Raw genomic sequence first — 23,674 nt, forward strand, 5'->3', positions numbered from 1 at the left:
GACTGAGTCTCTCCTTTGTGCAGTGAATCAGTCCAGGAGCTAAGTTTTACCAGTCTCCCAGCATCTAACAAGGAGCTCAGCCTCTGGAAGGCACTCCACAGGGATGGCTAGATGGATGAATCCATGCCCTTCCTAGGGGTAGAGATGTCTACCCTGGAACCCTCAATCCTCTATCCTGAGCCCCAAGGGGGAGCCCTTGAGGAAACACAGGAGCGCTACTGCCTGCCCTTTGGGCAACACAAAATCTAGTTAAGGACGGGAAGTCATTGGAGGCACAGATAGACTCGGATGGCTGTGGCTGTGCAGAGGGGACTCTAACTAGGGGGACTTTACCCTCACTTGCTCCCCCACCCTAGAGGTGATAACTCTAAGATCTGTTTTGACTCTTCTGAACTCAGGGAGAGCCCACCAGCAAAGCCCTGTGTGAATAACCACCATTAGCCCCTCTCCTTTGGGGACCAGTGGTCCTGGGATATTGTCTACAGAAAAAAAGGAGCAAATGTCTAGCTGGCTCCTGTGGGAATGCCAAGCTGTCTGACCAGGGTAGCTAATGCCTCCTGCCCTCTTCAGCCTCGCCTGCCTGCTCCAAGATGCAGGGTTACCACTTCTCTCTTGGAGCATTACTTCTGGTGGGGAACCCACCAGCTGGACTAGTAGAGTCAGGAGAGCCGTTCTCCCCTGGCTGGCCACCATTCCTCTTGTCAGTGTGGAGTTCAGGATACCGAGGTGTGTTGTGTGTGAAGTGAACCAACAGGGGTGAGACCAGTCAGAGCAGACAGGCTCTGAACACAAGATTGTGTACCGTTATATCACGGAGGGAATGAGGTGTCCCCAGGATCCCCAGGCTAGCCCCTACCTTGTTAGTCTTTTCTCATCTCTTCTCCCTAGCTCACATCTGCACCAGTCACACCAGTCTCCCCTGGTCCCTGGGCTGCCCCATCATTGTGTTTGATTAGACATGAATGTATACCTTCAGGGCTTGGGACCAGAAAGCCAGGTGATAACAGGCAAGCAAGAGAAGAAGGCTGTCCAGTGTCACGGCTCTGCTTCCCTGGTCACGCTTGTCAATGCTACAGTGAAGTCTCGCTGTGACACCTGGCCGAGTCACTATCAGACTAATAAGAGAAAATGCAAGTCACAAGGCTGACCCTACCACATAGGCGCGGTGATGGTTCTGGTTTATGGAAAAGGAAACGGTAGGCTTGGGTGTGCTTTCCAAACCCATGAGCCCTCCTCTCTTGGATTTCAAACACTTGCTGCCCTTGGCAGTCTTCCAGCCTAACAGAAAAAGTACAAGAGGGAGTCTGAGATGGCATGTCCCGATTTGGGGTTGGGGGTGGAATTGTTAGGTAAAAGGATACTGAATTAGGGGAACAGAGAGGAAGATGGCTGGGGTGGTGCTCTGGACAGGACAGGTAATCAGCCAGGGCCTGAGAGGGCTGTAATAAAGAATGAAGAGAGGGAAGTACACAGAATGTAGTAAGGAAGAGAGGGACTTCACCCTGTCTTAGGACAAACACAGATGTCCTAAGACCCTCCCCTTGAGGAAACTATCCACTAGTAACAGATCAGTCACTAAGAGCAGGTTCCTGAGCATCGATACCAGGATGAATGGGACACCCCAGGGTTCCCAGGAGCCCAGCAGCTAGTTTGATAGCTCTGGAAACCAGCCTTCTATCCTGGCTCCACTTGTACCTAGGGAAGTCCAACAAAGTGATGCAGAGCCCACACAGCAGGCTGAGCGGGGAGAGCTGCCCTGTGGCCCCGCTTTGGATCAGGGCTTTTTCAAGTGGGTAAGGGAAGGACTTGAGTGTGGTCCACTGAGGAAGCAATTGAGGGGGCAGGCCTGGGTGAGAACAGAATCTACTCTGCAAGCTACTTTGTGTAGCGTGTGTAAGTTGGGGCCATACTCTGCAACGTCCGAGGCGGCCAGGCCTGTGGCCACCGTGGGGCCTAGGAAGCTGCACCTGAGAGCAGGGGGAACAGAGAGACAGTGAAAGGCTAGCACTGGCTGCTGCAGTTCCTTAGATCTGGGATTCGAGAAGCTACTCTCCCCGTGCCCTCTCAATCCTCTGCACCCTATCAGGTCCAGGAGAGCCTGAAGGCACTGGCTGACTTGAGGGGCTAAGGGGCTCTCTGCATGCAGACCAGCTTTCCCTCTCCCCTGGGCTTTTCTTTTCTTTTCCTTTTTTTTTTTTTTTTAAAGAAAAGAGTACAGCAAGTACGGAATTCTCAAAGAAGAGCAAGAAAAGTAAACGTGAGAAGCCGAGAAACCGGCATTCCAGATCTGACTGGCAGCCAGGAGACAAGGGCTTCCCGGGAAATGCCAAGCGCTCTATGCCTCTACAGAACTTCCCAGGTGCCAGGTAAGACAGGGCTCAGTGTCCCCTGCTTTCCTCACCAGGTGCATACCTTCTGGCCCGAGCTGGCCACTCCTGTATGTGACCATGTGTGGCAGCATCTCACATCTCACAGCATTTCACAGCCATGAAACCAGACTTGAGGGGAAACCAAGATGCTGCTTGCTGTGACCAGGAAAAAGCAGGCTGGGCAACCACTGTAGAAGGCAGGTTCTGGCCCCAGGTCCTAAACTCCAAATTTGGCATCTCTGGTCATAGAAGGAGTCACTGTCAAGCAAACTCCTTAGGAATGAGTGAGTGGTGGCTAGCCAGAGGCCCACCGTCTACATGTCTACATGGAGACTCACTAGGGAGGAACCATCGACAGGAGCCACTCTCCTATTTGCTAAGGAAACGAACGACAGCTGGAATTTAGATTTGGAATGGAGGCTAACAATGACTGTGAAGAGGTGGAGAGTGGGGAGCTAAATGAAGCTGGGCACACACCACTCCAGTTATCCCAGCTCTTGGGAAGCTAGGTCAGGACTGTGAGTTCTAGGCCATGCTAGGCTACACAGTGAGGGGGTATGGGAGGCAAGAAGGGAGGAAGGGAGGGAGGGAAAGAAAGAAGGAGGGAAGGAAGGAGGGAGAGAAGGAAGAAGAGAGTTTAAACATCCTTTTTAAAATCTTGTGTGTGTGTATGTGTGTGTATGTGTGTGTGTTTCCTAAAACTAATGAAGAAAACAAATAAGGTTTGTCTCAGTGGGAGGGCTCATAGTTCTAAGAAGGGATGAATTAATTGTTTAGTTCATATTACAAATCAGGGCAGGCTGCATCTTCTAGAGAGTGGCTCTGCCCCTTGAAGCCCTATACTGTACATCATGACTCACTTGCCTCCACTCTGGTCCCTAGGCTTGTAAAAGACAACCAGTGGTCACCTGGTCATCACACACACACACACACACACACACACACACACCTGCCCCCAGTGTCTGTCACAGTGACTACCACACGGTAGCTGCTTAGAAGAAAAGAAAGGCTACCATGCCCAAACTACACAGTTGAGCTCCAAGTTCATTCACCAAAAGGATGGGATCCAAGCCAAAATCTATGGAATTGTTCCTGGAAGGGAGGCCACCTGAGGACACCAGACTCTGGTGAGGCAGTCCAGGAAACACCCAGCAGACGATGGTGTAAATATCATGATGTCAACTGATGTGCTCCCAGCCATCACCTCAATACATGGTACGCCCTTGAATGGATGGGTAGACAGGCAATAAGTTAACCTGTGGGTCCACAGAGCCATTCCGGAAGATGAGTCCAGAGACAGGAGAGTGGAAAAAGTGAAAGAGACAGGAACAAGACAAGACAAGACTGCCCCTGGCCTGCTGTCTGTGCTGGGTGTATGGAGCCTGGCAGAGGGGCTCAAAGGACAGGGCAGAGAGGGGCACACCTCTGCCCGCAACTCAGTCCCAGCAACTCATGTGAATGGCATAGTGTTACATGTTAGGCTTCAAAACTCAAGAGCAAAGCTACTTCTGGCTGGGGTCAATATGTGCCAGAAGCCTGGCTGCTGGGGAAGTGTAATGACTCAGAGACCCTTCAATGTACATAAACACCCCAGGGAATCAAGGTATGCTTGACACCTCTGGGCAGCTCAGGCACCTTAGCTCCTAAGAAATGCTGCGACCACAGCTATGGACCAGCTCACTCCTGACCTAGCCATGAGCACTGAAATATGGCTTATGACCTCGAAGTTACAGCGACCAGCGACCGTCACAAAGCCAATCTCACCCCCTGAAGATCAGCTCCCACCAGACATCTTTAGGGACTGAGTCAACTGGGACAGGATCTGCGAAGAAGAACGGAGAAGGCATAGCTGTTTCCATCCACCTGGTCCATCCCAAGTACAGAGAACAGTCTAGCGAGCAAGCCATGTGCAGCCACCTGGGCTTTGGGCCTTGGCAGACCTAGAGAAGCTAGGACGGGCACTCAGCTGCCCTGTGTCTCCACTTCTCCAGCTGGAAACTGAGACAGCAATGCATACTTTCCAAGCTGCAGATAAAATCAGAGATCCAAGGGAATCATATAATTGTAATACATACAGCACAGAGTCAGGGCCACAGAAAAACTCCCACCTCACTGGGGCACCGTGGTGGTGATGAACAGTAATCATTACAGTAAACAGTCTCCATCTCTGTCTGGTTAGGCTAGGGTTAGACACAGATAAACCAGACACCCCACCACCAACATGCAGTGTCCTGTGACCTTGACTCTAAGACCGAGAACATCAGCTTCTCCCCTGACAGCTGGTGGCACCTGGGTGCTCACTTGGCCCTCGTCTGTCCTCAGAGTCCCAGGCACACATATAAGACCCCCTCCTGCCCATTCTCTCCATGTGGCTGTCACGGGCATCTTGGATTTCACATCCCCCACAGAGACTGACTCAGCCAACTCTAGCCTTCGTGATGAATGGCCTGGATATTTAGCACATTGTCTAACCCAGAGCCCCGGCCCTCATCCCAGACTCCACCCTGCCCCCTGCCAATCCTACCTCAGTGTCTCTCTCCACATCCTCCGATGCTACAGACGATGCTACAGACACTGCCTGGTCCATGCTACTTCACTGTTCACCGGGGACCTGCACAACCCCCAGCAGAGCCCTCCACGGCCCAACTCCAGGCACATCATCTTACCAAAGCATCTCTGCTTTGACCCCTGCAATGATGCCTCATTCTAATGCGGACAACATGTGAACATGTTTGCTATTCTAGGATAATCCAAAGCCTTAAAACAACAGGTAAGAGGCATGGCGGTACACACTTGTAATCCCAGCACTCTGGAGATGGAGACGGAAGGATCAGGAGTTCAAGGCCAGCCTTGGCTACATAGGGAGTTTAAGGCACACTGGGCTGCATGAGACCCTGCCTGCCTCTCCCACCCATTCCCAGCCACCCTCTCCAGCTCTCAGGCTCCAGTAAGCACTCCAAGCTCTGTCCTCTTCTCTGAGCTTCTGCTCCTGCTGTTCCTTCTTCTTGGCCGCTCTTCACCATCCACTGCCTGACTCCACTCATCCATCCCCTCAGTAAGTCTCTGGACTCCTTCGCAAAGGTCTTCCTTCTGGCTTTCTGGGTTGCCTACCTGTGGCTGCTGCCCTGACCATTATATCCCCAGAGCACAGTCTGCCTGTTTCTCCACAGTATTCATCACAGTTTGAAAGTATGTGTTTCTGCAAGTGACAATCTCCGGGCTTGTTCTCTCCCATTACACCGTAATGTCCAGAGCAGCAGACTGATCTTTCTCACTGATGCACAGGGAGCACCCAGGACTGTGGCTGACCCACAGGCCAGCCTAGAATTAACTGATGAAGCAAATGCACAAAAGTGCAAAGGAGGGCATGCACAGGGAGGGCATGCACGGGGAGGGCATGCACGGGGAGGGCACGAGGTAACGAGCCCACCACTGCTGTCAGTTCCTCAACTACAAACCACACACACTGGACTGGCAGATTCTGTATGGAGCTTACGATGTAGGAGGAGATAGGGGATAAATAAACAAACAGAGGAGCATCCTGGGAAGAAAAGCACTGGACAAAGTTTCCGTGGAACGGATGGAGGTGGGGTGCACACCACATGCTGGCTGCCATGTGCTGGCTCAGCCTAAAATGAATAAGAATGGACCTGAGATTGGAGCCCAGGAGGCCAGGAGGGCCTCAAGAACCTGCATGTCCCCTCCTCCTGTCACCAGCTCTAACCCACACTTTTCCTAGACTACAATCCCAGCCAATCACCTTCTTCCTCTCCTCCTGCTGCCCCCTTCCCTGTAACCTCATTTCCTTGGCACCCTGACATGCCCGATCCAGTGGGCAACAGCAGGGCCATGGTCGTGTGTCTTGGCAACCCCAGAGAGACTTCAGAGTTAAAGCTCAGTTTCCTGATCTTGCCTACCTCTCTCAGATGAACCTGCTGAGAGCAAGCATCCTCTCTGTCCCCACAAGCATTCAGACCCTTAGGACATTTTCCTGGGAAAGACCCCAGCCAGGCCCTTCTTTCACCCTCAGGCCAATCAGTCGCTTCCCTGTTGGATCCTCTAGAAAGGCCGGGTGCATGAGGCATTGTAGTGGGCAGGCAGATGGACCTGTAGCTCCACACATGGCCATACTGGGCTATTCAGTCCCAGGAAGCAGAGGAAAAAGAAAGAAAGCATTTGTTCTTCGTACTTATCGAGGAGGGCAGGTGGCTTTGGAAGGATGAGATAAGGCACACTGCCCGACACAGGCAAGCGTGATGAAGCCTGAAGTTTATTGCCATGCACTAGCGGAAATTTACTGACCCAGCAAATCTAATATTCACAAACCACTCCATGGAGGACAGAGACTTGCTGGCTGGGGCGGTGCTCTCTGACCCCGCCAGCATCCAGCCTGCCAGCAAGCTGGTCTTACAGCTGGGACCTTCTGCTGACTTCAGGGGCTACTGTCTCCTGTTCCCTCATCCCTGTTTCCCTCTACTGTGCCTGCAGGCTATAGGGATGGGGCTGGAGTTGCCCTGGGGGAGACAGATCAGAAGTACTTAGCAATGCTCTACAGTTAAGATGGAAATGTACCCAGAAGTCTGCCCTGCTCAGAAACCATCAGAGGTAGTCATGTGTGTTTCATCTCCACTGAAGGGCTAACAGTACCCATAAGCGTGGGCCTCCCTGTTGCATGTCTGAGGACTCACACACTTCATGGTGCACAAGTCAACAGAAGGTCTCAGAACCTCTGCAGTCACGCTAAGAAAAAGGGTGTAAGCAGGAGCTGTCATTTGGTTCTTTCTCCCCTCCCTCTTCAGGCTGGTTCAAGTCACTGAGGGTGCCTCCACCTGGAAGTTCATTCTGAAAGCACTCAGTCCCCCCAAAACCTGCAAACATCTTTCCTCACATCAAGATATTTGAGATGAAAATGTTCGCAGGCCACACCCTTTCCTTGGCCATCTGGGCAACAAAACCCCCAGCAGTTCTAGAAAGTCTTTCCAAAGTTTTAGATTGAGTCAACAGAAATTCATCCTAGCTGTTGCCCAATCAATCTGGATATATGCCCAACCATGGCCCACTATGCTATGCTTCCCTCACATGTACCCAGAATGCAAGTTCTGCATGCTCGCGCACTCGCCTGCACACACACAGAGACACACATACACACACAGGCACACACATGCATGGCCACTCTGAAGGCGTGCACACACTCATTCCCTGCCACCAGCTCCTTCCCTGTTACTGCCCTCCACCTGCCAGGCTCCTGCCAGGCTCCCTGCTCTTTATTCACCCTCCCATGTGCTGAGCATCAGTGCCTCAGGGCAGAGTCATCATACATGTCTGTAACGCCCACAATACTGTCCACTGCCTGCCTGGTATGTCTTTCCCTCAATGGATCCCTCCCCACCATCTGGCCTGCCCTGTACAGGCCATGTATCTATAGCCACCTCCAGATTCAGCCATCTCCAGAAACTATTAAAGAGCTCCAATGTCCATCCCGGACTCTATGAGCCTCCATGTATTCAGGTGGCCGTGCACCACTCATCCCTCAAGCTCCGGTCTCAAGAGGTCTTCTAATATCCTAGCCAGACCAGGCACCAGTGCGCACCTGCTCTGCTCCTCCCCTACTGTTGCCAGAAGAAATGCCAGCCACACCCATGGTTGGTTGGACCCAGCAGGGACAGGCATTGAACAGCCACCGCCCTCCTCCTACTTCCCAGCCTGCATATACTAAAGCCTTGACATCATTCAACAAAGGCATGATCTACCCCACCCACACCCACCTGCCTTCTGAAGAGATGGGCTTGAAGCAAGCACACCTAGACGGAGGGCCAGACAGACGAATCAGGGCTCTAGTTGCTGTCCAGGCTACCCAGGCAGGAGACTCACAGTTCTCTGAGCACAGGGCATGTGGTGAATAAATGAATTAATGAATGAATTAATGAATGAGTGAGCACACTTCTATTTTCTTATCCATGTAATGGAGCTGGGTATGATCCTGAAGGACACATCTGAGGAGTTTCCTATGTACTGGAAGGCACTACCCTCCAGAACTGCCATTCACACTCACACTCCTGCTAACCAGCATGTCATAGGAGTGTGACAGGAGCAAAGGAGACCCCATGTAAGTTAGTCGGCCACTAGAGTTCCTCAGCACCCACAGAGTGCCTATCTTGAGTTCGCCACCTCGGTGTCATCAGGGACATCCCTGCTCAGTCTGTGTCTCTGCAGAGTGGACAGCAGATGTCCACTGTGAGTGCTGAGAGGCCCTGTTCACACGGGAAGAAAGCTACAAAGAGAAGTGGCTTGTGGGGGGAGACTTGCACAACATCCTATCGGGGGGAACACAGAGGGAGGGGAAGTTCCAGCGCAGAGATGGCACAGGCAAAAGCAACATTTCCTAGGACACGTTCTTTTTAAGGGACTTTCATACTTCCAATCGTATCTGATCCTCATACCAGACCCCTGCGAGATAAGCAGGGAGTGCATCCCGAGTTCTAAATGAGAAATGAGTTCACAGAGCTGGGTGGAATCTATGTCTCCTGACTTCTAAAACAGATGGAGCAGCCTTATCTGAGAACAGCGTTAGGTTGTGCTTTTGTGTACAAGGCTGGCCCGAACTGAGCCATGCTTCACACCCATCCTGCACACCCAGAGAGGAACAAAGGAAAGGAAAGAAGCTGGGGTGAGAGAAAGCAATCCTCCGTTAGGATTAACAAGCTAGGACAATCGTAGAATTTCCACATCCACAGCAACCTCATGGGACACACGCAACCTGTCTATCCTGGGAAACATAACATACCACTGCTTGCCCTGAACACCACCTTCATCACCTCTGTCCAATGGTCCCTTTTCCTTCCACACTTCACAGACCATGAACACAGACACTTTACCAAATGAAAGCAAAGGCAGGCCCTATCCTCCAAAACATGGTCTAGCAGAGTAGAGATGATAAGACTACAATAGATACCAAGTGCTTACCAACCAGCCCCTGGGGAAAGCCCTGATCCACAATGCTTACCAACGGCCACCATGGCCGATTGCAAACAACCATCATTTACCACCAGCTGGCGAATTCCCTGATTACTTACTGTGAAGCTCTCAACTGGCCATCTAAGCAGACTTTAGCAAACCACTGTATCAAACCCAGCCCCACCCGGTGCCCTCCCCATCCCCATCAGTGGTTGGAGTTTGGGGCTTAGTGTGTGTGTGTGTGTGTGTGTGTGTGTGTGTGTGTGTGTGTATAGGTGGGTGTTCTGCACATCTTTCTGCATGAGTGAATGAAGGCAGGCAGGCCTGGAGGTTTTCCTTAGGTACCATCCTGACTTTCTTAGAGGGGGCAGCTAGGGTAAGGAAGCCAGGTATTCCCTGCTCGGCAGAGACCCCAGATGCCCTGGCTCTGCCACTGGGACATAGAGCAGGTGTCCTCTGTCCCAACTCTGTACTTCACTTGTTTTCTTCCTTTAAGCTGTAGTGGGGCCCTATATGGCTAACCCTGAGCCACAGAAAGTGCCAAGAAGGCCAAACAGGATGCCAAGCCTGAAGGCCTCCTCTGAGCTGCAGTGGGAGATCTGAGCCCAGGATGGATGTGTTCCTCAAAAGGCCCAGAGAAGACAAGCCCTCTGAACCCCCGGACACCAGTTACATGCCTCCAACCACTTTGATCCCCCATTCCCTACTCTAAACCAAGAAGAAACCCCCCAAATGCTCTCTACCCCAGCAGGTTAGGGCCAAGCGGCTGCCCCATCATGCCTCGGGCAGGCTCCCCACATGCAAAGCAGACAGCTCATACTGCTATTTTAAGTTCTGCAGGCCCAGCTGTAGCACGTAACCACAGCAGGCGGCCAGCCGAGAGGGGAGATAGAGAAGCTAGGCTCACTGAGGGAGCTGACCTGGGAGTTACAGAGGGACTGGTCATCCCCTTACACCAGCCCTTGGTACAGAGACCAGAAACCCCCAGGCCACACCTTCCAACCTGCGGGTCATGGGAACGTGAGTCAGGGGCTGCCTTAGGCACACCCAGATTCCACTCCTGAATGTGACCCCAGTCTCCACAGCCCAAGGTCTCCTAGCCCCGCCCTACGAATCCTCAGAAGTTCCAAGAAGTGAAAGCTAGCACAGCAACCATTTTCTTGTTGTGACAGCAGGAGTCAGATAAAAACACAGCCCCAAGGGATGAATTCATCTGAAATGACTCTGTCCCTCCCTAACATGGTGTCTCTCTCCAGCACTGTGCTAGGTACACAGCCACACTCAGCAAAGAAGTGTTGATTACATCTAAATACATCCTAAAGCCAAAGGTGAAGTCTACATGTAGGTAAGCTTCGTCCTTATCATTTGTAATGTCCTCTGACTTCACTGGACACCAAGAACTAAGAATAAAGATGGAAGAACCAAGGAACCAATGGAATTTAGCAACAAAAACCCTGCCACTCCTGGAACGACACACAATGACACCATCCTTCTGTAGTACATGGTGGCCATATTCCAACCTGTACACCACCAAAAGATGATCCAAGTGACTGAGAGCTGGCTTAAGAAGGGATAGAGAAGGCAGGCACTCTGGACACAAGCAATCCCCAATCCAACCTCATGCTTCAGGATCAGCAATATCACTCCAGGCAGGACAGGTCACACAGGCCTGGGGCGACCGGCAGCATCTTACAACTCTAATTGCCCAGTTTAGGCAGCATCAGCACCAGCGAGAGGGGAAGAGAGAGCCAGCGGGTGCTGTAATTAGGGAGTTCTGGGACCTAGCTCCCTGTCACCGACTACCTCGAGCCAGAAACAGCCACCCACACCTTAAAGGAATAGACTCACTTTCTAGACTGAGGGAACAATCTCGTGTTCTCCCTTCCCTTCCGTGGCTTCAGCCTATCCAGACAGACTCTTCTAAACATATCTGCTAACACTTCACAAGCAATGACAACAGCTCTGTGGATAGGAAGGTGTGTGCCGGTCAGAGGAAGCTTCCTGGCATGACCCCCACAGAGTTATCAGGACTGCAGCAGGTGCCATCACTCCCAGGCGCCAAGACCTGCACCTAAGGCCAATGACCTACTAGTCGGACTCACCTCCTGGGAGTCCTGGCCCAACACTCTCCACACCAGAGTGCTTTCTAAGCAGTTTCTCTTCAGTGTGGTTCCCAAGCCTCTGCTTTTAGAACCTCAGAGTCACAGGCAAAGTCCTGGCCCACACTGCTCCGGCTAAAGATGGAATAGCTGGAGGCTGGGCCCTGACAAAGCAGCAGTTAATAAACTTTCCAGCTAAAATGTGCAACCATTCAAGGGTTGCTGCTTGGAAGGCTGTGGACCTGCTCTGCCTGGCTCTTCCTCCCCACACACATGCAGGAGCTATATCCCACCATCTCTAGAGAACTTTCTCCAGCCATGGATGCATGGGCAGGATTTCCTCACTGTCATCCTCCATCCGGCTTCTGAAGGGGTTTGCACACACATCAAAGCAACCTCAAGACATTTCTGTCACCCTCTAAAGATACATCCCATTATGCTTGGACTTAGGGGCCTGAACAATTGATCCTCAGCTGGTGGCAGTGTTTCAGGAGGTTAGGGAGCCTTGGGAGATGGAGCCTACCTGGGAGACATGGGGGCCACGTCTGATTCCAGCCCCACCTCTCTAAGTCCTGACTAGGATGTTACGTAACCAGCTTCTGCATCCCTGCTTCGCTGGCCTTAAATACTCCAACCACCACATTTCCTCCACCATGATGGACTTCCTTATGTTGTTTCTTTTGGGTACTATATCACCATGATGAGAAAAATCATCTTAAAAATAAATTAAAAAAAAAACAATAATAATAACTTCTGCCATCTTCAAAGGAACATGTCTGTCAAAGTGACTTTGCTCAGCCCCACTCCCTGGGCAATGTGCCATCCCCCAAACTCAACCCATCTGGTTTACCAAAGGACCATCTCAGGGCCATGACATCTCCTTTCACTTTCACATACACTCTAACCCCTGGCAAAGGTCAGCAAAGGAGATGAGCACAGTACCCCACATAAGCCCAGGCAGCTTTCAACCTGATCTCAGACATCATCTATCTATAGCCACACTGATGATTCTCCTCCTTCTGCCTAACCCTAACCCTAACCCTAACCCAGCTCTATCCTGGACAACTGGCCTCAGAAGTAATCACATACTTTCACTAAGTTCTCTACCAACCTGTCCCAGTTCTCAGCCTCAATCAGCCCACTGTCCCTTGGCATGGAGGTTCCTCAGGCTGACGAGGTTCCTCTTTAATCTCCTAATTAAAGATCTTCCTTGTGGCCACAACACACAGTTCCTCCTCCACTACCCTGAGGTAACTGATTGCCTAGACAGCCCAGGAGGGCACAGTGACTGCAGGTGACTGTCAGCTGCAGGGAACAGGTCACTGAAAGCCTCCCTTAGCATCTACCACACCCTCATCATATGCCACTACTCAGCAAGCATGGATGGATGGATGGACGGACGGACGGACGGACGGACAGACAGATGAAACCCAACCAACTACTCTAAAGCAAATGCCAAGGAGCAAGAAATCATGGAAAGAAAGAAAGGCAGAAGTGGGTAAGAGGCTTCTTCATTTAAGACCAAAAACGTTGACACTCAAGCATGACACCCAAGGACCCCAGGGGGTGTGCTAACTGCATTCCTGCCTCCCAACCCCCAAAATTTCCGTCTCTGTCAGTTACTAGAATTAGCAAATGAGCAGTTTCCGCATCCCATCAGCAGATCATCTCCTGAGCAGCAGCCGCCTGAGCTGTTACAATTAATTGAGTAATTAACTTCCCACATCTGCACCCTTCCTTTGGGCAGGAGGGGCTGGCAGATCAGAGGCCAAGGCCCACCAGCTACTCCACCAGTTCCAAGTTGCCAAAAACTCGGTCTGCTCCTAACCACACTCAGTCCCTCCTTACAGAGACTTCAAAGCCCTCTGTGGCCCTCTAAGACATGCAGGCTTCCACACACAAACATACATGCATGCACACCTAGGTATCTGTAACCGAGGCACCAACTATTCAGTCCACTTAGATTCTGGCTGTGACTTGTTTTAGACATTATGAGGAACCTGGCAGATTCAGCCAAGGGGGTAGGTGGACAGAATGTTGGGGGAAAGTCAGATTATAAAATGTATGGCTCTTCTGAAGAGGCAGTGGAGACCAGGGGGCTGAAGACTCACATTCGAATCTAGGTTCTGCTTGTGAACGAGTCACTTTACGTCTGTGGCCTTCAGTTTTCCTGCAGACAAGGTTGGGCATCAAGCCCGCCTCCCCGCTGAGCTGTCCCAGGATTGGATGGGCTCATGGTATACTTACTTACCCTCTCTCTCTTCCCTCCCCAGAAATTCCAGAGAACATCCACAGAGGCAGCCCTTACACCCTGCTCAAGCTCCGCTGGAATAACCAAGTCACGCCTCAGTTCCCACTGTCACAGCGCTTTCTGACTGAGCCCCACCCACCTGCCTCTGCTTCCTCTTTAGGAAGGGGGTGTGTGATGCACACACCAGTCACATCATCGGTCAAAGCCCCAGCTCTGTTCTTAAAATGTCTCCCAGTTTCCTTATCTGAATTCACAGTAAATTCCTCACAGTGTGTACTGGTGATCTACATGCCAGTGGCACCTGAGTCCGTGCATGGCACAAACTGCAGTTAATAAATAGTGCAGAGTGACTGTTCTCATTCTAATTATCACTGGTTTGCCTCGTGGAATATGTTCCTTCCAGAGCCCAGTTCCCACCCAGGACCAGGCTCTAACTGGGGAGACATGAGTCTCAACCTGAGTTTACTTCTCTTCTCCTCGCTGGAAAGATTAATATCAACAAGTTCTCCTAACTGGACACCCAGAGAGAACTCAGATTCGTCTCCCTTAGCTCTCTGCTTGCACAGTCGCGCATGCCTCCAAACCGAGCATCCATCCCTGCCCAATCCTCTCCCCGACCACCTATCCCTGGTCACGCTCCATAACCCAACTGGAGATTTCCAGATATCCTGCCTGTTCTTCCCCAGATCCCTCCCTGCTCTCTCATTGTTTTCTACTACGCAAGCCTTTGCCATTGTCTTTCTAAGATAAATTTGGTCTTTAAAAGCAACTTAAAAACCATTGCTTTTATTCCAAACTCAGGAGACCTTAAGTACATTCCCAAAGTCTGGCAGGTTCTTCTACTTAAACTCCTATGTGAGCTTCAAGACCCAACTCAAACCTCACCTCCTTGCTGGTTCCCTCCTGTTCTGAATCCTTAGTTGGGCTAGCCAGTGTCTCTCTGATGGCACTTTTCATGCTGCAGTGCCTGTGTGCCTCATGCCCCCTTTCCAAACAAGGCTCCCTGAGGGCAGGGCACCGTGGGTTCTATGAACCTCTGACTCCCAAACCTGAATTTACTGATTTATTCAGTGTGCGGGTCTGTCAGACCCTAAACACTCTCAATGAATGTTGCTGAACTAGTGAAATCACAAATCAGGGCTCCGATTATAATTTGATAAATGATAACCCTCAGTCAACCATGGAAAGAGCCGTGTTTGACTTGAGACCCGGTTTCCTATAGAGAGACCGTGTGAGGATACTGATGGAGGGGAGACCTCGCTGGAAGACACAGAGCTGGCAGACGCTCACTCCAGAACCAATGACTGTGAAGATGGGAAACCCAATTTCAAGAACTGAAGAACCTAAGCTGCACTGCCTGGGCCTGCGCTGCGACCCAGATGGATTTCTATGTCCACTGACTCCATTTGCTCTAGTACGTTACCAACCCCAGATCAGCGCTTTTCAAACCCCAGGCTGGGACCAGTTCAGGGGCTACCAAATTAGTTGAGTGAGTCAGCAAAGAATTTTTGGGAAAACAGAACAAATACACAGATCCGGACCCTGGAGCCTGTGTCCACTGGACTCTCATTTCTGGCAATAAAGCAGAAAGGCGGAGAGGGAGGACAGAGATCATAGTCACAAAGTCAGGATTTTAAAAATCTTTCCATGTGGCTCAGTGGGTAAAGGCACTCGCCACACAAGCCTGGTGACCTGAATTTGATCCCCAGAACCTATTTATGGCAAATAATGAGACATGTCTCCACAAAGTTGTCCTCTGACTTCTACACTCTTGCTCTGGCATGTGTGCATGCACAGTTGCACATGCACAATAATTAATAATAATAATAATATAATTTTAAAATTAAATCATTATTTCATGAGATTTTTTTTCCATCATAGCTCTGTGTGTGTATGTGTGTACGTGTGTGAGAGAGAGAGAGAGAGACAGAGAGAGACAAAGACAGGGACAGAGAGAGAGAAAAAGAGAGAGTGTGTGTATGTGTGTGTGTGTGTGTGTGTGTGTGTGTGTTTGGGAAGTAGCCCCTGCACCTCTGTAGAGACATGGATCACCCACAAGAGTCTCGGTGAACGTGGGTTGATGGCCCACTGGAGTGTATACTTTCCAGACATTAAATTCTGAGCTGGTTGCCTCCTGCAGGGCCACACCTGGCCAGGAAGGCTGACCCAGCTGCAGGAAATACCTGGGGATTCACTCTCAAAGATGGCAATGAGTTTAATGGATGCCAAGAAGTTAGGCACACCATGAGGAAAAAAAGGAATCATAGCTGTGGAAAGGTGTCCCTAAGCCATCTGACCCCGTGGCAGCTGCAGACTTCGGTTAGAAATCTGCACTCTGGGTGCTTTCCTGCAGGGCCCCAGCTCTCCAGTGCACGATATATAACCCAGACTCTTCTCTCATGGATTCACCGCCTGACTGCTGAAACAAATCAGAGCTGGCTTTTAAAAGCCTATGACGTGAGCTCGGCACAAAACTACACCTTTGTGATCTATTAGATTACAGAAAACCAATTCCAAATTGAGCCAATATTTTATCCGTTACGAATTCCATTCAGCTGCCTGCCTCCTCTGGGCGTAGCAGACGGAACCTCCCACTGGGTCTCCAAAACAGAAGGGAAACATCATACCCTCTTGAGTCCCAAGGCTCCTCAATGAAGGACGATGGTCTCACCTCTTGTTTTATTCAGGGCAGAAGAGAGGAACAGGCTTCAAATGCAACAGGAAGCCTGCAGAGGGGCACTGTTAAGGACAGGAACAGGTGACCCAAGCAGGTGTTAGCTGCAACCCTAGGCCAGCTGAGCCTGCCCCACCTGGGGTACACACGGCCAAGTGTCAGGGTGTGTAATTTACCCTGCCTGGCTGTTTGCAGCCCTTCCTTCCTAGATGACTTTGGGAGGTGCCTTCCTGTCTGTGGCATCCCTGGTTCCAGGATGAGGCAGGATAATGGCTTTGGGGTTGCCACAAACAATTGGATCTCCCCAGGCTCCCAGAGCCTATTTCCAGATCCTGATGGGTCCTGCTTAATGCCAGCGTCATCGGAGGAATCCAGGGCATTCCAAGCTCAGCATTGTTCAAATCACACATTCCTCTGCATAAAAAGCTACAGAATAACTCTCATTCCTCCATCCTCCCAGGAGAAACCACATCAGAGGGTAGGCAACCAGATCTCTGTGTGATGGGGCGTAAGGAAATGGGCAGGTGGGAGCCACAGAACATCTCCACAACTGTCCATCAGATCCTCTGCCGTGTACCCAGAAAGATCACTTGCCCTCACCCACAAACTAAGCCCACCCTCCCAACACAGTGTCACAAGCAGATGGTGGTGGGGGCAGAGTCCTACCTGTACCTTCAGCCTGGACACAGCTCCATCTCAGCGTCTCAAACTATGTGAAAACTACCTAAGCTTTCAGGAATACACTAGTGACTACACTTGAGTCCGGTAAACATCAGGCACAGGGGGTCAAAGACCTCCATCCCTGTGGCTCACCCATCATGCTAAAGACCAAAATGCAGATGGGAAGAAAAAAGCACCAAGCATGCAGGGAGCAGAAGAAAGGGCTAGGGAAGGAACAAAAGATCAGCAAGAAAGAGAATGAGACACACAGGGGACACAGGGAGCTCAAACTGCCCATCACCACTGTGTGGTAACACACTTGCACGCCCAGCACTGAGATGTCTGCAGAAGAGACCAAATCAAATGCAAGACCCCCGACAGAGGAGCCTAACGGAGCTCAGGGCTGCCCAGAGGCCCCTGGCAGACACAATTCTTTCTGGAGGCAGAACCTTGGAGAGAGTCACATTCCCAGGAAAAAGTGCTCATCACCTATATCTGCCCATCCTCTGCAGCCTCTGGACCTTTGTACCCTAAAAGGCAAGGCCTGTCTGCATTTCTGTGGTGAGGAATTTCACAACTTCCTTTCTTATTTTGTTCTTTTCTTTTTTTTTTTTTCCTTCCAGTTTTATGGGGTGTGGTGTCAGAACACAAGACCCCACGCAGTCCAGGTAAGTGCTCTACCCTCATATACATCCCCAGCCCCGCTTCCTTCCTTAGCTACCAAGAACTCAGGGCCAGTGGAAGCTATGCAAATTAAAAACATAAACACCTCTAGCCTTTACATTCGTTTTTCTTTTTTCTTTCCTGATACCGGTAAGAATGTGGGTTCTCCACCCTCATAATTCCTCCACCTCCCTTATCTCTTGCTCAGTGGCTCTCAAAAGACCTCTCACATCTCCTGTGTGACCCCTCCTACTCAGGGCTCTCTTTACCCAAATGTTGGCCACTTTTACAACACTCCCAACCCTCGAGAGGCCTCAACAGCTTCAGCGTGCACCGTGGCAAACAAGAATGGGTAGGCGAGCAACCTGAGACAGTATTTAAATCTCAGTGAAGTGATGGGGGTGAGGAGAATCTGGTATTCAGGAAAACTGGAGAGCCACTTCCAGCTTCTCTCAGGGTTTTCTCTACCTGGGCTGATGACTTCTTGGCTATACTTTGGTCCTAGAATAGAGTCCAATACACCAAATGGTAGGGCCAGGCACTCAGTGGCAGGGAAGTCATTCAACTATTGAGTTGACATTTTCACTGTGCTTGAAATTAGTTAGAAAGAACAAAACATTCTAACTAATCAGCAGGCGGTGATAGGTGTCCTTTAAGACCACAGGTGCTACATAGGTAGGCACGGCCCGTTAGAATGCCCTCGCGTCCACTAAAACACAGGCAACACAGGGAAGTACCTGGTACCTGCTAGCTGCTGCTTCAAGGCGGGAAGGACAAGCTTCCTCAGGCCTTTGCACACACTGTTACCATAAGGAGTGCTCACCCCTTCCGGGTCCCTTGCTTCTCTGTGGAGCCACGGTCTTCTCCTCAGGTGCACATGTTCACCTCCACTCTCTGAGCACCCCAAAATTAAGGCTCTGCATACTGCTGTGAGCCTCATCCTAACACTGGAGAAACTAGGGATAGGTTACCCTTATCCAGTCTTCAGACCCCAGAATCTAACACAGTGCCTAGCTGACAAAGGACAGATGATGGGATGGGTGGAAACTCTTGACAGAGGACGTGGAAAGCACTCAGGACTGGGAAGGCCCACAGAGGCAGAGGTCGGGACAAACCCCGAAACCATGGCTCTTTAGACCTAACTGGCTCATGTGGACGGTGCACATTCCCCCCAAAAGAATGCAGTAGGGTGCAGCCTGGATACTAGCACGGCTCCGCTTAATGCAGATTCCAAAAACTAAACGTCAATGCTCATTTTCACGGCACTGCTACAGAAGCCACCCGCCCCTGCTCAGTCCTGGGTTGGTATTAAGTATCCCTTCTATTTATAAAGCAACCCTCACGGCAATGCTGAGATGCCAGTCACACAGTTCACCACACAGCAGGACACAGTGGGACAGAAAGAGAAACTGAGGCTGCAAAACGAGACACTAGAAATGCTGAGCACTTCTGCACTACAGAGAAACTCCTTCTGGGACATGCTGCCCCAAAGTCAGGCCCATACTAGAGATGCCTCGCCTTCTGGAAAGTTCAAACCTTTAGCTCCCCTGGCTCCCACAAGCAGAGCCTGACGGTCTAGGATTTTTAATGTATTGAGAGGTACTAAGTAAAAGGAGTCCAGAGCAACAGGTAGCATGAGGAGTCTGGCTTGGCATGCCCAGCCTCCCTTGCTGGCATCAGGGGAGCCTGGTCCTGTACCTTCTCCACCTGCACAGGCCTGAATGCCAACATCTCGTTTCCTTCTTTCTCTCTGTCTCACCCATATATGAACAAAAGTCCAAATACCCCAGTGTCTCCATGAGTAAGACCAGGGAAAGTCTGACCCCTCCCATGCCCTACCACCACCACCACCAATTCTGATGCCATCTCTGCATCTAGATCCCTCAAAACCAACACACCACAAGTAGCACACCAGCTTTATCTCTCAAGAGCCATATTCACAGAACACAGGGTAAGTCAGAGGCTTGCCCTAACATAGCACATCACAAGAGACCACACTGGTCGCAAAAGCCTTTGGAGTCCTCCTGGCCACTTACTCAGAAAACAAGAAGGTACCAGGGAAGGAGGCAAGTGTATACTACGACTACAACAAGAGGCACTGTCTGTACGTTCATGTGTGGATGGAAACCACAGGTGAGCAACAGGGAGCGTGTGCTGGGCCTGCGCCAGGGAAGGTCTGTGTCCAAGCACAGGACAATAGACATGGCTACCTCCTCACTGCACAGAAGTATGGGATGTCAGAAACTGAAGGCAACCTAGAAGTACTCAGGCACCAATCCCTCTGAGCAAAGGAGGGAAAAAGGAGGTCCCCGGTGGCAGAAGCACTTCTCTAGGGTCACCACTTAACAACAACAGCAGCAATGGCTACAACAACAACAACACACACATGCACACAATTCCCTGCCTCCCCGGTCCATGTACCTCCTACTTTACTCTATACATTCAACACACATTAAGGTCTGATGAGCCTTGAACATAAGATATGGGCTCCATTTAAGGCATTACTGGTCCTTGTTTTCAAAGGACTAAAAATTTAAAGGAAAACTTTAAGATTTTTATTTTTATCTCAAGCATATGGATGTTTTGACTGCACGTAAATATGTGTACCCCATGAGTGCCTGGTACCTATAGAATCAAAACGCATCAGATCCTCTAGATCTGGAGTTAACAGATGGTTGTGAGCTGCCATGTGGGTGCTGGGAACCCAACTCAGGTCCTCTGCAAGAGAGGCGTGCGCTCTCAACCATCTCAGCCATCTCTCCAGGGAAGACTTTCAATGAAGAAAAAAAAAAAGTTAGCAAAACCATTTTTTTTGTTGTTGTTTTGAAATGATGTCACTCTCTATAGCCCTGGCTGTTCTAGAACTCACTAAGTAGACCAGGGTGGCCTCAGACTCACAGAGAGCTGCCTGCCTCTGCCTCCTCCTGAGTACCGGGATTAAAGGTGTACACCACCCAAACCTTGCTTAGAAGCTGAATATTTTAAGCAGCACAAGAATGTGATAAATGGCCTCAATGGTATCAATAAAGGGCCTAAGAAGGTGCGGCTTCTTCCACTCAGGAAGCAGTCGCTCTAGACCAGGATGAGCAGATATCTGTCTGGAACAGAGAACAAAAACACTCTCAGAGAGTAAAACAGAGGCCCAGGGTTGGCAACAGATCCGCAAATGCACAAGGAGAATAGTGTGGATATTTGTCTGCATTGAAGTATGTGTACCCGGCGAGGGTCTGGTGCCCACGGAATCAAAAAAAAAAAGGACGTCAGATCCTCTAGAGCCGATGAGACCACTGGAAGGGAACTGCTAAAATTAATCCCCCTCCCAGGGGTACTGAGCACCCTCCACACAGCAGGCCCGAGTAACCAAGTCAGTGGGGACAGCCATGCTACCAGAGGGCAAATGAGTAGTTGGGATAACCAGGTCAGTGAGCATGGCTACTCTGTAGAATGGCAAAGAATTAGAACAAGCAGGTCAGGGAGCACAGCTTCTGGAAGGATGGCTAGGGACCAGTCGCCCGATAACCAGGTCAGTGCGTACAGTCTCAGTGCTAGATGGAAAAAGACTAGTTAGGAAGCTTCTGGAATATTCAGGGAAGAGGCTGGAGACGTGGGCTAGAAAGCCACTTTTCCAGAAAGCATAAGGTCAGCAGGTGCGGGGAACAGCTATAGGTTTCTGAGGCAGGCGCACAGCAGGATGGGAACCTCTCATCCTCTTGGTTAATGGACCTGCCTTGCGGTTAGTTACCTTTCCATGCTACAAGCCTGAGGCAGCTTTGTATTCCCCGTGGGCTCCATCAATACCCAAGCTGACACTGATTACAAAGCCAGCATGCTGCCGAAGCTGAGCAACGCCTCCCTAAGTGACAGTGCTGATGGATCTGTTACAAGAGTGGTACACTGGATTCCGCTGTCTCTCCTCCTCACCCACAGCCCACCTCACGCACAGCCCACCTCACAGCCTTCTGCCCCTGCAGACAGTGCTTGTCAGCAGAAGTATCAGGAGGCCCCAAGGGCAGGACCTAGGCAAGGCAAGTGTAGACTCTCATGGTCTTCATACTAGGGTGGGCTGGCTGCGCATGCAGGGGGGCCAGAACATTCACAGCAGACCAAGAAGCGCTAATTATTATACCCTCTGGTTTTAGAGGAAAACACACTCTGCAGAGTCAGGTGACATGAAGAGCTAGAAAAGGCCACAGAGGGGAGGCTGGCTCTCCGCACCACCTGGGCTCCGCAGGCTCACTCTGGAGCTGAGTGGAAAGGCAGAGAGGAGCCTGCAGCAGGAGCTATCTGCATCTGGCCTTCTGCAGCAATATGCTGAGAGCAGAGGCTGGGCTGGGGGCGGGGGCTCTGTGATGAATGGATCCTGCTTCGCAGGCTGCTACCAGAGGGCCAGGGAGGAAGAGGAGAAATGAAAAGCCTGGGAGATATTTTCCCTGTGATTTGTGCCACTGGAGATGCCCTGAAGCAATATTTATCCTGCAGCTCTGTCCCACTTTCGTTTATTATCCAGCTTAGCCTGAGTTATCACAACCAGGACGGGACCCATAAACTAGCTACCTGACACCATCAGGACTGTGAGGCGTATTTTAAGATCTCAAGGAGCTGCTTTGACCCTCTGTGGAAATTTAAAGGAGAAGGTGTTCTCCTTATGCCCTGGGGACAGTGACCACTCTGGAAGCTGACACTTTGAGAGTCTCAATCCAGAACAATCGCACCTGCATCTTCCCTACCAATGCAGATAGCATCCTGTGGCCTGGAAGACACACCTTCCAAAGGCCCAGAGCACTTCTAAGGGTGAATCTATCAATGGCAGGTCATTAAAATGTTTGCCAGCAAATAAGCAAATACTAGATTTACTGAATATCTTCTACTACTACAGGCACTCCTCTGAGCCCATGGCTTTTCATCCATGCATTCAACTAACCTTTGATCAAAACTATTGGAAAAGTCAAAAAAAAAAATGACATTTGTCATTTCATTCTTGTCATCATTCCCTGGACAATATCGCAAGACGATTATTTGCATAGCATTTGCATTGCATTGCCTCCCTAAGTAACCCAAAAAGGTATGTAAGAGGATATGTGCAGTTATATGCAAATACTAACTACAGCATTTTACATAAGAGACTTGACAGTCTACGGATTTTGGCATCTAAAAGGGGTGGTCCTAGAACCAACCCTCCTGAGGATACTGAGGAAGGCTTTGTATCTGGGATCTGTACTTACCAAAGCGGGGTTAGCAGAGCAAAGCCACGTCTTCAACTATCTTATCTACTAGGCCTATTACAGGTACACACAGGCACAGATAACTAACAATTACTAAGGAGAGGGGTAGATATGAGGGAGTGGGCAATCCCAGAACTATCACAACACTCAGGGTGGAAGACCCTTGGGCTAGTGCTGACATCAAATAAAGGTGACAAGGGGGTGGATGGTCATTCCCAGACTGAAATCCAACAGTTTCTAAAGATAACCAAGTAAGTAAATGACCTAGTTACTGGGCTTAAAGCAACACACAAATTAGAATAAAAGCAGACAAGCCCTCGCCCTCATACAGCTTAGATGGACAGCAATGGTGATTTAAGAAAAGTCGTGATGTTTTATCAAGAAAGTGAAAAGAAGGAAGAGAATGGGACAGGGAAGGGGCAGAGCACGTGGATATGTGAAGCAGAAAGATGTCAGGGGCAGTTGGTAGCTGACACTGGGGCCATAGCTGCAGAAGCAGTAAGAGAAGGATGGCCCTGATTGACTGGGCCGGGGGAGCATGCGTATGCTTTTCCGCACACTGAGACACGTACCATTTATCCCAGTGGTGGGAACATGGAGTCCACGATTTTATAAGACAAAGAACTTTGTTAATAAGGAGACCTTAGGGTCTGCTGAGTGAGTGGCTCCTTGCCAGAAGACCACAGTGTGACAGAGAAACCTAAAGCTTTGCCTGTCTGCTTCCTAGCGGGTACCATCAGCTCTGCCCCACTTGCCACCACACTTAGCATCCCTGAGAGCCT

The 23,674-nt window shown here is 50.4% G+C and overlaps 1 protein-coding gene across 7 annotated transcripts in view; it reads right to left on the reverse strand.

Annotated features, from left to right (window-relative positions):
- The window catches only part of Tspan9 (tetraspanin 9), a 183,063-nt gene that overhangs the window by 76,248 nt on the left and 83,141 nt on the right, over positions 1-23,674 (reverse strand). Inside the window, exon 1 of one of the 7 annotated variants that reach the window (XM_031383543.1) lies at positions 13,674-13,794. The exons of 4 other annotated variants lie outside the window; for them this stretch is intronic. The gene's annotated coding sequence lies outside the window, so the exon portion shown is untranslated. Of the gene's footprint in view, positions 1-970; positions 1,020-13,669; positions 13,795-23,674 lie in introns of those variants that run through there. 2 more of the 7 variants (XM_031383544.1, XM_031383545.1) reach the window with 2 other exon arrangements.

This window comes from Mastomys coucha, unplaced genomic scaffold (assembly GCF_008632895.1).
Source record: "Mastomys coucha isolate ucsf_1 unplaced genomic scaffold, UCSF_Mcou_1 pScaffold20, whole genome shotgun sequence".
Taxonomy (NCBI): domain Eukaryota; kingdom Metazoa; phylum Chordata; class Mammalia; order Rodentia; family Muridae; genus Mastomys; species Mastomys coucha.